General features: G+C 46.2%; 1 long non-coding RNA gene across 11 annotated transcripts in view; it reads right to left on the minus strand.

Moving 5' to 3' along the window:
• Window positions 1-7,778, minus strand: part of LOC108445768 — a 36,872-nt gene extending 29,094 nt beyond the window's left edge. For 9 of the 11 annotated variants that reach the window (XR_001860735.1, XR_001860731.1, XR_001860729.1 and 6 more), the window contains exons 1-2: window positions 382-7,561; window positions 236-280 (exon numbers count right to left, since the gene is read on the minus strand). This is a non-coding gene — a long non-coding RNA (uncharacterized LOC108445768). Of the gene's footprint in view, window positions 1-235; window positions 293-381; window positions 7,562-7,584 lie in introns of those variants that run through there. The other 2 variants (XR_001860736.1, XR_001860734.1) reach the window with 2 other exon arrangements.
• Window positions 7,779-7,784: the final 6 nt, after the last annotated feature.

A 7,784-nucleotide genomic window follows, 5' to 3' on the forward strand; every position in this document is an offset into this window, starting at 1 on the left:
CGTAATAAGGAGACCCCACCAAACTACTAGGAATCCTCCAAAATTATGAGGGACTCCCCCAAAATGATGGGGAATCCCCCGCAAATGACAGGGCAACTTCCCAGCACTATGGGATTCCCCCCCGCAAAATTACTGCGCCACCCCAAAAATTATTTTAAACCCGCCAAAAATTATGAGAGAACCTCCGAATTTATGGAAACCACTGCCCAAAATGCCAGGGCACCCCAAAACTCACCAGCCCGTTGCAGTTTCCCCATCGATCGTCCGCATGTGCTGGATCCTGTCGGGGGGACTTTAGGGGTGAAATGGGGGAGGATTTGGGGTGACCCCCCCAATCTGTAATAATTAAGGGGGGGTGGGGGGATCCCTAAATGAACCCACCCGGGCGTGGCGGAGGCAGCAGCAGTACCGAGATCCGTCAGCGGGTGGCAGACGGGACGCAGACCCCATCCATATCCCAGCCGTGTCCTAAGAGTGAGCGGAGAGAAAAGTCGGGATCTAGAGAGCAATTAGTTACCAGACACAGAAAGCTGGCCACAGAGGCACTGGGAGCAGAGAGGGATGGCGATGGTGGGGAACAGCGGTGGGTGCAGGAGGAAGAGGGCAGAATGAACCTCTAGGGATAGGCAGCTGGACAAACAGATGCAAAAAGGGGAAAAATAGCAGCAGGGTACAGAGCAGAGGGGAAGGATTAAAAAGTGGGCACAGCAAGATGGATGGAGAGAGATGAAAAAAGGAAAAAGCAACGGGCTTTGCAGCAGGAAGGGAGGAATTAAAACACGGGGGTGGGAAGAAATAAGATGCAGGGAGTGCATGGGATTCAAAGCAAGCAACAGGGAAATGGAAAAGGAGAGGCAGAGAAGGAACCAGCATCACACTGTCCACAGGGCTGAGAAGGAAGAAACTGAACCACAGGGAGCAGGACAAAGAGAGTCAGAGAAATTAAAAATACTGATGGGCTACAAGACAGAGAGGAAGGAATGAAGAAACAGGGAGCTGGAGCTGGAGCCAGGCAGAGAGAGATGGAGAAATTAAAAACAGCCAGGGGCAACAGGGTGCAGAGAGAGGAGAAGGGAAAAACAGGAATATGGAGCTGAACACGGAGATGGGAAAACAATATGACAGCAATGGGCTAACAGAGGGAGAGTAAGAAATTAAAAGATAGGATAAAGACCTGACACAGGATCACCTGCACAGGAAGCACAGCAGGGAGAGAGGAATTAAAACGGGGACAGAGAGCCCAAAGTGGGCAGGAGAAAGAAAGATGGACCTCAGGGAAAGAAAGGAGGAATTAAAGATTGTGGTCCAGCCCAGACTGAAAGAGAAAGAAGTAATTGATAAATAGGGACTGGGAACCAGAAAAAGGAGAGACAGAGAAAGAACACAGTAGGCCACAGGACAGAGAGGGAGGATTTCAAAATGAAGGGCAGGGAGCAGAGCAAAGAGAGAGAGACAGAAATAGACTCACTCCGTGCTACAGAGCCAAGCAGAAAAACCTTGAACAGGGACAATCTGCCGGACAGAGAGACACAGAGATAGGAGAAACACTAACAGGCTCCAGGACAGAGAGGGAAGAACTCCAAAATACTGCCTGGGAGCCAGAGACAGAGAGATAGCAAAGGAAGAAGCAGCCAGGGATTATAGGGCAAATACAGGGACAGGGAACCGCTCAGAGAAAGATGGAGAAAGGAGATACAAGGGAGTCAAAATTTAAAAATTGCAGTGCTGTGGGAAAGAGGGAGGAGGGGGGCAGTGGAGGGGCAGGGAGTGTCCTGGGAAAGGGCCCAGAGGACTCATCACAGCTCTCCTTCTTGGCGCTGTTGGGAGAATTTGCCATTCCAGGTGTATCTTTCTCCTTCTCTTCTCCCTTCCTCTCCTGTAATTCCAGCTGCTGGGCTGTCCTCCACCTAAGAGAACAGGTGTCTCAGATCTCTTATCTCTTATTTATTTATTATCTTATAAGATAAGATCTCTTATCTTATTATAAGATCTCTTATAAGGTGAGGCTTCCCAGGCACATGACCCCCACTCCCACACTGCAGCAGTCTCACGCTGTGGTCACACAGAGGGACCCACAAGGCACAGTCACATTCCAGCTGCCAGGACAGACTGTCACACAGAGCTAGCCAGGACATTCCCGGTCTCATAGCTGACCTCCCCGTGGTTTAGCCCCTAGAGACAAACAGGTCCCATCACATCCTGAGCGGGTCCCTGGAGATGCACTTGCCCCCAGCTCCCAAGCCTTCACCTTTACACCAGCTGGTCCATCACATACACATCTACACTCACTCCAGTCACTGACTATCCCCTTATTTTCCCACACTTGTTCCTTCTCTAAATTTCTCATAATAATTTCACCATTTCTTGTACAATCCCAACTGGCTTTTTCTCCTTTGGATCGTGCTCCTTTTCCTTCTCTCTGGACAGGCATGTCCCTGCCCAGCCAGCCCCACAGCCCAATCCGCTCCAGGAAGGGATGTGAGCAGAGTTGATTTACCAAAATATGAATATTGATCTAATATCGGTATCCAACTGAGACGGACACAAACTATCTAACAGTTTAGAGTTAGAAAGTGTATGTTTTATTTGGCACCAGGCACTGCGTGGGATAGCTCCCTAAGATGCAGGGCCCTGATCCAAGCAAACACGACACTTTTTATTTCCAAATATTATGAATATCCAAAATACAAATGCATATTCATAACATTAATACCTCCCATTCTCCACTTCATATAGAAATGAGCTTAAATGTCATTAAGAATGCATAGTGTGTGTCCTGAATTGAGTCGGTGGTCTTGAATTGGGTCAGTGGTCCTAAAAAAGATGAAGTAACTCATCTTCCTCATTTTGACCTTTTTGCCTTTCTGAGCTTTAACAATCCTAATTACTTTAGTGACCTCTAAGTTTCTTCTTTCATGACTTTTGGACAAGTTCCCACAAAGGGAGGAGATTGGTAATTGTCCTTGCTCTCTACAACAACTTATCAATGTTTCTACTGCTCGTTCTAAGCACAGCTAAGCAAACATGCAGATGACAGATCATCAGTTATTTGGCAATCAGTTACTAACATCTTAAAACCCATTTCAGGTCCAGCTCTCCTAACTATTTTAATTAACTCTCACTGGGCCCAAGTTCTTTCCTATTCCAACTAATCTCAACACAGCTAGCCTATAACTAAAATCTTTATGTTTCTTCTAAATCTATGTTTCAGAGACACAGTTAAAATTTACAGTGAACACTGTGTCTTCTTCCAGTCCCTGTGCTGGGGATGAGACAGTCTGAACTGACTGCAGTTACTGGGTTTGTGTGGGGCAGGCATGTCAGGTGAGAAGAGAGCTCCCACCTCTGTTACAATCCGGTATTAAACACAGAAGAGCAAAGAAAATTAAGTCTCTGTGTATAAAATGGAAAGAACTTTGAAGGTTCAAAATATACCCAAAAACGAGACTAAAACCTGCTCTGTTGCAGGGTCTGGGGAACCCCTTTGGGGGGGCCTTTGATGGGCCACGACACCCCTTTCTGCTATGGATAAGCTTTTTCCCCGCGGTGAAGGGGTCCCACAGCTGGGCTCCTCTGCACAGTGGAGGATGGGTGGTCACTTCGTCTCTGACCAGAGGCTTTTCCAACACACACCCAAGGTCTCTCTCCCTCCACCCTTTGGTGCGAGCCTGGCAGCTGATAGCCTTGGGGCTGTGGTCTCCACCCTGAAGGTGCTAAGCTTGATCCCTCTGAATGTATTCTTCTCCCCCAGACCAGACCTGAGTCATTTTATCTTATCTCCATCAGCCAGCGGTGTGTAGGGCCTCACTCCGAAGGCCTGTTCAGGGTATGGTGGTATTCTCTGCAGCTTTTGTAATACAGTTTTAAAAGTCCTTCTTGAAAATGTTTAAGTTATAAACTATAACATTTCAATGTCTGACACACCTCCCACCAGCTGAACTGTTATCACATAGTTTAACAGTTTCCACAGAACAAAGAAGCCTCAAAATTATCTGGAAAGCCTCAGGCAAGTTGTAAACGCAGCCATTAGCTAAGTAAGCAAATAGTACTGAACTGGTGGAAGGCTGTGTAAGAAATGGAGGGGGGAACAAGAAAACAGTGGTCCCAGGATGTTCTGCAAAATGCTATTTGAAACAGTCTAAGGAAACCAAGGCAAGAAAAGTAGCTGGACGTGGGGCAGAGAATACCTGTAAAGTGAGCCAAAGCTGAGACCTGAAAGGCATCTCAAGAAGTTGGGTGACAACAAGAGAAACTGAACAGGTCACAAGCCAGGGGAAAAAAAAAAAAAAAGGAAAGCCGGTTTGACAGCTTTATTCCCAGGGTGTTTCGCACACTTTAGCCATCCCCGGAGGGACAGAACTGCTGATGTGGTCAGACACAAGGAAGCTCAGCTGCACCAACTATTTAGAGCAGGAATAGCCTCCACGTCACATAGAGCAGGGCAGCTCCACAGAATCCAGTGTAACCACGCCCTGCACACTTCGACTGCAGATACATCAAACAAGGCAACATTTTTTTCAAAATCCATCTGCACCTAGTCAAGTTGCAGAAGTTGCATTTAGGTATGCATTCATTTCACTCACTTCCCCAGCTTTCATTCACATTCATTCAATTTATCCAACTCTGTTCACACTGTCAAAACCGCTTACTCACAGCCCCCGAGGGGTGCTGGTTTTGCCAGGATCCATGTTGCATGTAACAAAAGGGATGGGCACCAACCATCACTCTCTTTCAGTAAATCTTGTGTTATTTTCCACTGGCAGTGGAAAACTGCTTTGGAAGGGTCTTGAAAGCTCGTGGGACCCAGCACTGACTGTGGCATCCTTGTGCTTAACAGTCTGGCTACTTCTGCCTCCGTGCACGTCATGGAACTTCTTTGCTCATTTTCTGTTTCCTCGTTCTATGGTCTGCTCCCAGTTAAACAAACAGGAAATAAATGGTATTTGTGACATGCTGTATCTTCCTGCCATGTCCAGCATGTCAGATGGTAGGATTTTCTGCTGACAAGTTGTCTATGCTACGGAATGCAGAACTTCTGGTTTGAGAAAAACAATTCATTTCTCAGATTGTTTCATGCCTCAAGCTGTGGTTTTGGTTACTAACACAGGCCATTCTTTTAACCTTTGCTCTGCTGTTCCTTTTGGTGCTTGCACACAGCCACTTCCATTCATACTTTGTTCATACCAATCAATATTTCAGTTTCAAGTCTCTGAAAGCTGATTTTGCTTACTACAGAGTCAGCTGAATACCAGAGTCAGGGCAAACAAGGAAATACTACAGCTGCAAGTGGAGGACACCAGAGAGAAAGATTTACAGGGTAGCAAGAGGTTACAGCAATCCAGCCACAGTGGTTTTTAACTTGAAGCAAAGGGCTTGATACTTAAGGCTGGAATCACTATGAAAATAACAATAATTTGGGACTCCTTGATACGGTTATCCCTTTTGCCTCACCCAGTTGTGTTGTTTGACATAAATTGGTTCTGTTTAAAGTTGCTAAGGAAGTCAATGATTTGGGCATTACCAACAAACAGGATAAATCCAGCAATGTTTCTTTGTTTGCTTTTACTCAGGCCTGATCCAAAATCCTTCCTGATTGTATTTAAGTGGACAATAGAACATGCTTGCATTTGTAGCTTCTTTCTGCTTGTGGTGCTTCACTTTACTTTCCTGCTCCATACTGTTAACACTGTTTCAATAAAGTATTCAGCAAAGCTCCTGGTAGTAATTCAGATTTCTGGGTGGATTAATGCAGAAATGTATGTTTTAACTGGAACTGGTTGAAAAAACAAAAGACAAATAAATATAAGCAAATTACTGTACAGTTTGCCTTAGTTTTTATTATTATCTACTGTTTAAAGTTGGCAATATATTGCTGACTCAATGTTTGAATTATTTGCTACCTTATCAGTCAGTCCTGAAACGACCCTGAGTATGGATCTGAGTTTTATTATCCTTGATGATCTGTTGACAACCTGAGAATGCAAATATCCACACCTAGAGCATAAACCAACCCAGAACTGTCAATTTACTTCTCTAAAGCTGTGACGTGGCAAACTCCTCCTTCTACCTCTCCTTTTCTAATGCTTTTTAAAAATCATTTCATTGGTTCGATTATCTTAGCAAGGGGACAGATATGGGGAAATATGCCCAAAGAAAAGATTCTTACATAGCCTCCAACAACGAAGAAAGAGCTTACCACAGGCAGTACCACCTGGGCCTTACTTCTGGGGGTGGTTCTCTCTGTGGCCTGAACAGTGACTGTGACTTTGTCGTTTCACATGCCTTTTAAATCAGGCATCAGCAACAGGCAACACAGGCCATTCACTTTATTTTCAAGGTTAATTTCCTGATCCAGAGGGAGCAGTTGATACTGTCCCTGAAACTTGCATTGCCAAAGGGTTTCAGTATACCTCACCCGTCTTTCGATTCACTATTTGCTGTGCTTCTTCCCCTTCCCACAGACCCTCCCCAGCCCTACTTCAGCACTAACAGGAACCTGGCACTGCTGCTTCTGTCGTGGTTTAACCCCAGCCAGCAGCCCAGCCCAGGCAGCCACTCACTCACTCCCCTACAGCGGGACTGGGGAGAGAAATCAGAAGGGTAAAAGCTAGAAAACTCCTGGATTGAGATAAAGAAAGTGTAACAGGGAAAGCAAAACCTGCACACGCAAGCAAAGCAAATGAAGGAATTAATTTCCTGCTTCCCAAGGGCAGGCAGGTGTTCATGTCCACGAGAGCAGGGCCCCATCACATGTCGCTGCGTCTTGGGAAGACAAACGCTGTAACATCAAATGTCCCAGCCTTCCTCCTTCCCCCTCCCCTCTCTGTTCCTCCCTAGTATACTGAACATGATGCCTTATGTATGGAAAATCCCCTTGGGTCACTTGGGGTCACCTCTCCCGACTGTCCCTCCTCACAGCTTCCCACACACCCCAAGCCCCCTCCCCAGTGTGGCAGTACAAGGAATAGAAAAGGCCTTGGCTCTGTGCAAGCACTGCTCAGCAATAATGAAAACATCTCTATTATCATCCCTGTGTCCAGGACAGCCTCATAGCAAACAAAACACAGCCTCATAGCAGCCACTTGAAGAAAATGAACCCTACTCCAGCCAAAACAAGCACAGCTTCACAGCCCTGCCAGGACACTGCTGCAAACAGCACTGATCAGCAGCTCACTGCCACTCGGGAAGAAAGAAAATTAATGGCATCACCACATAAATACTTGAGTTACTTGTGTATGCTATGTGTTTTATCCTGCATTATATGCTTAATGCCCTGTACTAGATTCATGTTGGTGTAGAGAAAGCAAAAGTTGCAAGGTGAGGAAATGTGGCTGCCTCATCCCTGGAAGTGTTCCACGCCAGGTTGGATGGGGCATGGAGCAACCTGGTCTAGTGGAAGGAGACTGCCCAGTGTATGGGGCGGAACCAGATGATCTTTAAGTCCTTTCCAACCCAAACCACTCTGCGATTCTGTAATAGTAACAAGGAAACCTCACAGTCCTTTCCATCACTTCTTGCATTATTAGTTTCCTATGTGATATTCAGCCAAGAAGGCCTCGAGGCTCGGATGGGGCATGGAGCAACCTGGTCTAGTGGAAGGAGACTGCCCAGTGTATGGGGCGGAACCAGATGATCTTTAAGTCCTTTCCAACCCAAACCACTCTGCGATTCTGTAATAGTAACAAGGAAACCTCACAGTCCTTTCCATCACTTCTTGCATTATTAGTTTCCTATGTGATATTCAGCCAAGAAGGCCTCGAGGCTCGGCGGATCCCTGCCCCCAA

This window comes from Corvus brachyrhynchos, unplaced genomic scaffold (assembly GCF_000691975.1).
Source record: "Corvus brachyrhynchos isolate BGI_N302 unplaced genomic scaffold, ASM69197v1 scaffold523, whole genome shotgun sequence".
Classification (NCBI taxonomy): domain Eukaryota; kingdom Metazoa; phylum Chordata; class Aves; order Passeriformes; family Corvidae; genus Corvus; species Corvus brachyrhynchos.